We start from the raw sequence: 7,597 nt of genomic DNA, 5'->3' as shown, positions 1-7,597 counted from the left end.
TCAGACTCAAAACCTCTGGATTTAATTTCCAATCGCTGGAGTCACGGCGATATCTGGAATTCCAATCTGTCCTTACATTCTGATGGCCTGGAATAAACGCTACTCTTAACACAATCTTGTGATCCCAATAAAAATACCAAATTCATCTTGCCAACTGCGCAAGAACCTTTGACCTGGCACAGCCCAAGCGATTTATATAAGATGCTACTGTAAAATTGTCTAGCTTAATCGGTGTAACAGAGTTTGCCAATAACTCTCTGAAGCTCATTAAAGCATTCAACCCAGCTAACATCTCAAACAATTTATATGAAGTGACTGTTCCTCCTTTAACCGTCTTCCACTTTTTTCTAAATCGTTCAAGCAAGCTCCCCAGACCAAATTACTGGCCTTCAATTCCAAGACTAGGTCGGGACATTCCCGAAAATAGCCTTGCGGTTCCAAGCCTTGAGATTCTTCAACCACCACTCTAGATCCTCTCAAGCGCCTACTGATAGGGGAAGAGAGTCCCCATACCATAAATCTTTCCTCAGTCCTTAAGCCTTCAGCCTCTGGAGGCCATTGTAATGTAAGAGGCCGGGGGAAATGGCCTGAATGGAGAATGGGGAAGAACAGGTCTTTCTTCGTAATGCCCTCACACACCCCAAGGGATGTCATGCTTCATCATTTGGGCATTTGCCCCTCGTCAGGCCGGCGCTGCAATGCCTGACGGGCTCCCGAAACCGGGGCTCTTTGTCGGGGATCTTTTGAAGAAGCCGTATGGGTGCGTGTGGGTGTGAGGGCAGGGTAGTGCACAAGGAGTGAGATGTTTAAAAAAGGTATAGGGCCGTCCTACTTGATTTAAGTATTTTATTAATGAGGTAGCTCCAGCCTTAATAAAATTATGTGAAAGCCCTATTTAGGAGTGATGTTCCGTGAGGGCTAGTCAAGTGTGGGTGTGGTCAACATGTTTCGTGCCCCAGCTGCCCCAAAAGGGGTCAATGGCACTTCGTCAGGACCAAAATAGAACGTGTAGGGTGAGTGCACTACCGTTTAGCACTAGTTGCTAGAAACGGTAGGGGGTGATTAATATAGGAACTGGTACTGGGATGAGGATAGACCTGTGGGAGAGGGGAGAAACAACAGAAAAGGGAGGGGAAAAGGAAGCAAAACCAGCGATTAAACCAGCCATCGGCATACAGTGCATGCACTGGACAGTGGTGCGCCTAAGTGAAGTAAAAAGGTACACAGGTGTACTCATAGTGTACTCTTAATATTCGACCAGTGGGTGGTGGGGGGGACGGAGTCAATCCGTCGTGATACTTATAATGACAGAGTGTCAGGGATAGTGACTATTCCGACGATACCGTGCAGCGTGGACGGACTACAGTCGATCTCGAGTGACTAAGTAGAATGACAATTTGTATCTTCTAAACAGTCGTGGTCTATAGTGCAGTACTATAAAGTAGTCCTGTGCTGTGCACGTGTGTGTCCATCAATACAGTATCCAAAGACAGAAAGGATATTTTGGAATGATAGCAGAAGGTAACATCAAGGCTAATATTGCTAACGCCGCCTTCAAGGCCAAGCTGGCCGAGATCACTAAAGAGATCAATGACAATAAAGACTATCTGATGAGACAAAAAGTTACGAAACTTCAAAAGGACATCACGCGGTTCAGCAAAGAAAAGGTATACCCTTATCTAAAAGATGATTTTGTGCCTTCTGGAGATGATTACCTATCCGACGAAAGTACTAACTCTCGCCGTCGCACAAACTCCTCAGGAAGTAACTCCAGTTCCGAGGCGCAAGGTCCTTACTATCATAACCAACAACCCAGAAGACCGACCAATACCATGTACGGATATGGTCAACAATCTTACCAAGGACCTGGGCCCTTCCAAGGACCATCCCCTTATCAGGGACCTATTCCATTCCATGGACCACCGATGTGGCAATATCCACAAGGACCACCACCCCTGTTTCCTCCCTACCAACCACAACCTTTTTTAGGCAGAGGCTGGGGCAAGGCAGAAGAAGAAGAGGCGGACAGAACCAACAAAAACAAGTACAATGGCAGGATCAGGCTCAGCAACCACCACCACACATGGAATTGCGGAGCCACCAGGAGAAGAGAAACTAATCGTCAATTTGTCAGACCATTCTCTTACTAACACAGAAATTAACGTCCTGAAAAGGGGCCTAGGATTTGTACCAACCCCCAAAGTGGATTTCTTTCGCACCAACCTTGAAGTTCAAAATCTCTTCAGGAAAATCCGCCTCAAGGCCTACTTTGGCAACCAACCTAACCTACCTCCAACGGATACCGGTCTACGAAAACCTTCGACCTTTACCCCCACCTCGAGTATGGTACCTCCAGAAGTCTTGACCTTTGAAAAAGCAGTACTCAAAGAAATTTCTGAAAAACGTCAAACTCCGAAGTTTTCCAACGTTACTCAGGCTGAGACATTAGCCATCAAAACCTTAGCTAATGACGCCTCCATAACTATCAAGGAAGCAGACAAAGGTGGTGCTATAGTTATTATGGCCAGCACAGACTACCGGACGGAATGTCTACGCCAATTACAAAATACTAACTACTATACACCACTCACTACAAATCCTACGCCACGCCTCTCCACCAAAATTAACTCCATGGTCACAGCGGCTCTCAACCAAGGATGGATTTCAAAAAACGAAGCAGACTTTTTAGTGAACACCAACCCAAGATTACCCTATTTTTATACACTGCCAAAGATTCACAAAGGGGTCTCCCCACCTCCCGGGAGACCCATTGTGTCTGGCATAGGGTCCCTCTTGGAACCTCTATCCAAATTTTGCGATCATTTTTTCCGCCCATTAGTTCAAACCACCCCAACATTTCTCCAAGACACCAGAGATGTTCTAAAACTGATTGAACTTACTAACCTGGAGGGCCCACATCCAGATGTACTTCTTACTCTGGATGTGGAGGCCCTTTACACCAATATCCCTCAGCTTAATACTCTTGAGGTGGTGGAGACGATCCTGCTCAATACTAACTGGGACTCACCAACCCCCGTGAGCTTCATTATGGAATGTGCCAATATTGCTCTTACTGAGAATTTCTTTCTATTTGAGGATCAACTGTTCCATCAGACCCAAGGAACTTCGATGGGCAGCACCTTCGCCCCGAGCCTGGCATGTCTCTATATGTCAGACTTTGAGGGCAAGCATGTGCTCACGGACACCAATCCGTTCTTGAGTAACGTTCTCCTTTGGAGACGTTACATTGATGACATTTTAATTTTTTGGAAAGGCAGCATGGATATTATTCTGAACTTCCTGTCATGGATTAATCATCTTAACCCTTTCCTAAAATTCACTGCAACCTGTTCTGAACAGGAACTACCATTCCTTGATCTGACGATCATTAAAAATATGGGTACCTTGGAGACGATAACTTACAAAAAACCTACTGACAGCCATTGTCCTTTACTATACAATAGTTTTCACCCCAAGGCACTAGAAGACAATCTCCCCTATGGGCAGTTCTTACGCATCCGTAGGAACTGTAGCAAGATAGATGACTACAAAAAGCAAGCATCTGAACTTAGTAGGAATCTGACTCTGAGACAATATCCTGCTCGCATCATCAATAATGCACAAAAACGAGCACGCAATACTAACAGGTCAACTCTTCTCGAATCACAGACAAAACCAGAATCAGACCTCATTACATGTGTGACCACTTTCACCTCAGAGTCAAATATGTTAAAAAGGGTCATTAACAAACACTGGCGAATACTAGACTCGGGTGATCTGTCTCTAAGTAAACCGAGATTTGCATTCAAACGCACAGCCAACATCAAGGATCTCCTAATTAACACCAGACCAAAACCACCGGCCCCTACAGTCTCTACTACCTTATGGAACTTACCTCCGGTCAGCGGGCATTACCCCTGTGGCCAATGTGTGGCTTGCCCACTGACCCGAGCAAGTAAAACAGTCCAACTAACTACCAACTGGATTTGGACCCAGAAAAAACACACAAATTGCAACACACGCAATTGTATTTACCTTATCACATGCCCCTGTTCGTTGCAATACATTGGGATGACCACACGCCCAGTAAAGACAAGACTAACCGAACACAGAAGCAATGTACGTTGCAAAAAAACTAACACCAAGATGTGTTCTCACTATGCGGTACACAATCATACACCAAATGAGCTAAATTGGACTATTTTAGAGGCCTTCCCAGTCATCACAAAAGAAGCCCTTTTTAGGAAGGAACAATGCTGGGTGTTTAAGCTTGCGTCACACATTAGGGGTCTGAACGATGACATACCTTGGGCTGAATTGAATCATTAAATCAAGCCCCCCCAATGTCATCCTGAAGGCTCGTCCTCATTATCCCCTGCCTGACTCTCCTTTAATCATCTTGAGTTGCGCCCTAGGGGTTTCTATCATCTACATCTAAAATACCCCCAGGGACCACATAAACAGAACAGAAAATATTTTTTATATTTTCTAACAGAGGTGTCATAAAAAACTACACGTGTCCATGTACACGGTAATTAGATTAAATCGCTCTCACCCCTCGACCACTCCCGCGCCCCCCCTTCTTTTTGAATACAATCTTCGTAGTTCCAATCCTATTCCTTCATTTGTCCCGTTCTAATATGGCCGCCATGAACTACCGACCTCCCGGATGTCACATGACAGTAGCGCTAGGACAGCCCTATCCAATATGGCCACCACGTTCAGGGACGTCTTTCTAAAACGCTACAAAAGATTCACCCGGGAAGTGTTCTTTACGGGGCCCAGAGCGAGGGTAAGACGCCAGCAAGTTGCCAGTCTATCTACGTGAGTACCTTTATCGTAAGACTGGATCTCGACGGTAAGCCCTTTCGCCATATTGGTTATCATGTGAATGTAACTTTGACCACCTTTTTTCCCCCGTTTCCCTCCCTGTTGTTGTTTTCCCTCTCGATTGCTCCCCATAGAAATCGGAGCAACTATTGTGCTCTGTTCTCATCCCCGTCTGTCCGGAACTAGGTCGTGAGGGGTGAGTCTTAACCTAATTGTGCCTCGTGTCCCACGTATTATGTCCTTTACATTAGCGCGTTTGTTGCATGTTTTCACACAAGTGTGTAAATTAGTTCACCATCAACCTCCGACTTCCTTGACCTTAAAACGATCTTTTTAATAAATGTCATTTTTTTCGTATCACGGTTGCATAACGTTACCGTTTTTATCATTCCAAAATATCCTTTCTGTCTTTGGATACTGTATTGATGGACACACACGTGCACAGCACAGGACTACTTTATAGTACTGCACTATAGACCACGACTGTTTAGAAGATACAAATTGTCATTCTACTTAGTCACTCGAGATCGACTGTAGTCCGTCCACGCTGCACGGTATCGTCTGAATAGTCACTATCCCTGACACTCTGTCATTAGAAGTATCACGACGGATTGACTCCGTCCCCCCACCACCCACTGGTCGAATATTAAGAGTACACTATGAGTACACCTGTGTACCTTTTTACTTCACTTAGGCGCACCACTGTCCAGTGCATGCACTGTATGCCGATGGCTGGTTTAATCGCTGGTTTTGCTTCCTTTTCCCCTCCCTTTTCTGTTGTTTCTCCCCTCTCCCACAGGTCTATCCTCATCCCAGTACCAGTTCCTATATTAATCACCCCCTACCGTTTCTAGCAACTAGTGCTAAACGGTAGTGCACTCACCCTACACGTTCTATTTTGGTCCTGACGAAGTGCCATTGACCCCTTTTGGGGCAGCTGGGGCACGAAACATGTTGACCACACCCACACTTGACTAGCCCTCACGGAACATCACTCCTAAATAGGGCTTTCACATAATTTTATTAAGGCTGGAGCTACCTCATTAATAAAATACTTAAATCAAGTAGGACGGCCCTATACCTTTTTTAAACATCTCACTCCTTGTGCACTACCCTGCCCTCACACCCACACGCACCCATACGGCTTCTTCAAAAGATCCCCGACAAAGAGCCCCGGTTTCGGGAGCCCGTCAGGCATTGCAGCGCCGGCCTGACGAGGGGCAAATGCCCAAATGATGAAGCATGACATCCCTTGGGGTGTGTGAGGGCATTACGAAGAAAGACCTGTTCTTCCCCACTTCCTCCCCCTCCCCAATCAGCAACCCATAGGAACTGCTCTACCTCTTTTCAATATTCCATTGGTGCCTTCTGAGCAGGACCTCAATCAAAACTAGGCTCCTTGTCCCTCCCTAATTAAAAATAACTGAATGGAGAATGACAATAGTCCCGAAACTCTTGCATGGTCCTTTAGGAAAACCACTTCCTTCATCAACACGGCTCTTCATTTTTGTCATTTTCTTCTGAGGGAGAATCAATTGGGACAATAAAGGATCTACCTGGAAACCCACAAATTCTAGATTCTGAGTGAGACCCATGACTCTGTATTTGCTATGAAACCCAGACTTTCCAGAAGGTCGATCTTCCAGGCGAAATGTTCTAAAAGCTCTAGTCTGTCTTGGGACATTAGCAAAATGTTGTCCAAGTAAATAATTAGTCGTACACCCCTCTGTCAGAGGAAGGCTACCACTGGATGCAACACCTAAAGCGTCCTTCAGGTCTAACTTCACGAATCATTTTGACTGCAAAATGTCTCTTAAAAGATGTATACACTCCTTTCCTTTCTTGATCTGGGACACAAATGGAAGCCCCTATTTCTAATATGTGGTTCACCTCTGAATCGATCAGAGACTTCTTCGCTGTATTCAACGACAACTCTTTGGGTTGCCTGACCTAAACTAGTAACTCTCAGAACTCTATCATGAAACCAAAAACAGTTTCTAAAACCCAAGCATTTCCTGTAATTTTCTCCCAATTGTGGATAAATACTTTTGACCTTCCCCAGACCTTTACCAGGTAAGAACCAATACTCTTCACCATGTGTTCCGCAGTCCAAAGGTCTAGATCTTCCATCATGGAATCGCAAGCTTCTCCCTCTCTGGAGGTAAACGTTTGAATTGAGGAGGTAGACCCTGCCCTAGTTACCACAGTTTCTTGAATCTTGGGTGTTAAATTGGAACCTGAAGGCACCGCGGCTGATAGCCAGTCCCCTCCTGTCAGCACGTCCAAAAGCAGCCCTGGAGCCGAAGACCCTTCACATGTTAGTCTGTGCTTTACGGAAAGCAGTAATGGTCGTTATGTATTTCCCTAAAGACTTCACAAAACTTTCTCCAAAGAGGAGTCCTTTTGGGTCCCCCATGTCTTTCCTAGGAGACAAGTCTGCCAGCTTAGGATTCCTCCTCATAAGGATTGCTTTCCCCCATCTGTGTTCAGGCTCGCATAAGCCTTTCCTAAAATGTAAATGGCATGCTATGCCCAACCCCTCAAGAGATCTAAATTACTCTGCCGTTCTTTGCCCGAAAAAGAACAGATGATGGATGGAATGCTGAACAAATCAAACATTCACTTCCAGTTGGAGATCTGGGTTAAATCCATTGTTTGTTTGCATGTCAGATGAAGGCCGATCATCTGTTCTGATCTTGCATGACTTAAGCGCCACTTTTGATACTGTGTCTCATGATAATTTGCTCCCACGTTTACAGGAGATTGA

The sequence above is a fragment of the Triturus cristatus genome, chromosome 3_1, assembly GCF_964204655.1.
Source record: "Triturus cristatus chromosome 3_1, aTriCri1.1, whole genome shotgun sequence".
In the NCBI taxonomy this organism is placed as follows: Eukaryota; Metazoa; Chordata; class Amphibia; order Caudata; family Salamandridae; genus Triturus; species Triturus cristatus.
This window is presented reverse-complemented; position numbering follows the sequence as displayed.